This window comes from Gopherus flavomarginatus, unplaced genomic scaffold (genome assembly GCF_025201925.1).
Source record: "Gopherus flavomarginatus isolate rGopFla2 unplaced genomic scaffold, rGopFla2.mat.asm mat_scaffold_34_arrow_ctg1, whole genome shotgun sequence".
Taxonomy (NCBI): Eukaryota; Metazoa; Chordata; order Testudines; family Testudinidae; genus Gopherus; species Gopherus flavomarginatus.
In genome coordinates this window covers 3,398,888-3,400,135 of record NW_026115061.1, presented here as the reverse complement: position 1 = coordinate 3,400,135, position 1,248 = coordinate 3,398,888, and the positions used below count along the sequence as shown (strand labels likewise).

Below are 1,248 nucleotides of genomic sequence, written 5' to 3'. Positions count from 1 at the left end.
GTGAAGGGGGTGCAGGAGAGGGGCAGGGGTTGGGGCGCAGGGGTTGGGGTGAAGGGGGTGCACGAGAGGGTCAGTGGCTGGTGGCACAGGAGGGGGTGCAGGGGTTAGGGGCGAAGGGAATTCAGCTTGAGGAAACATTAGCTTTTAAGATAAAAACTACGAAATACAGAACTAGAGACATTTTTTAGAAATCTGGGATTTAGACATTTTATTTAAAGCCGGGGGGTGTGTGTTGGAGTTTCTGGGAAGGTTTTTGTTTGCAAGAAGCAACATTGTTTGTGTCTGTTATTGTACCAAGTGGGGAGATGGTTGTCTATAAAGGAAGAGTCAAGACCAAACGCATCCAGTGAGGATGGGATTTGAACCCATGCATGCAGAGCACAATGGATTAGCAGTCCATCACCTTAACCCCTGGGCCACCTCATCTGAGCTGTAACAAAATGGACAGGAGGAGAAATCTAAGGCCGACAGAGATAGGGACACTAAGGAGTTTTTAAATACTAAGCGTAAGCAGGCTCTGAATGAGCTCCCCTCTCTCACCTAGTGAGGAGCTGGGGAAAGACTTCAGGAACAGACCGTGTTTGCATAGACACACCTACTCTGCCTAGCTATGCAGCATGATGGGGCCGCTCCCCCAAAATGACCAGTTTGGGATGGTCTTGGGTTACAAATCACTTTAGGATTGAGTGGAATAAAATGTTATTCTCCTTCCTGTATGAGTGAAGGGCAGCAGAACAGACCTAGTCCATCCTGATGGAGGGGTAGATGAGTGAGGAATAGCTTTTATTGGACTTAAGAGAAGGATTGAGGACATCACGCTAAAACAGTGGTCCCCAAATATTTCACATTGTGCCCTCTTAGCCATGGCTGTGGCCCCTCGGAAGCCACGGTAGAGAAGCAGGGCTGGGAGTGGGGCTGTTGCTTGCTGGGGAGAGGGGTGCGGACAGGGGCAAGGGGGTCATCGCTGGGCTGGGAGCCAGAGGCCCAGACTGAGGGTGGGGTTGGGGAAGAGCTGGGACAGAGTGGGGCTGAGTGGTGCTTCCTCCCTGCCCTCCTTGGGGGCTGAATCAGGCCCTGAGGTGCCCCCATGAATGTTCCTTTGTGTCTCCCTAGGAGTCATACCCCACATTATGGGGACCACTGAACCCTACTCGCTAAGCAGGGGCAAGTGATGCCAAAGCCCAGGGAAAGGGAGAACAAGTGTGGGGGCCCCAGCACCAGAACCATGCACCCCCTTCTGTCTGCGGC

The 1,248-nt window shown here is 52.6% G+C and overlaps 1 non-coding gene across 1 annotated transcript; it reads right to left on the bottom strand.

Annotated features, from left to right (window-relative positions):
• Nucleotides 1–344: 344 nt before the first annotated feature.
• On the bottom strand, nucleotides 345–427 carry TRNAS-GCU (transfer RNA serine (anticodon GCU)). Its single transcript has one exon. It is a non-coding gene; the product is annotated as a tRNA-Ser (tRNA).
• Between the last annotated feature and the right edge of the window lie 821 nt (nucleotides 428–1,248).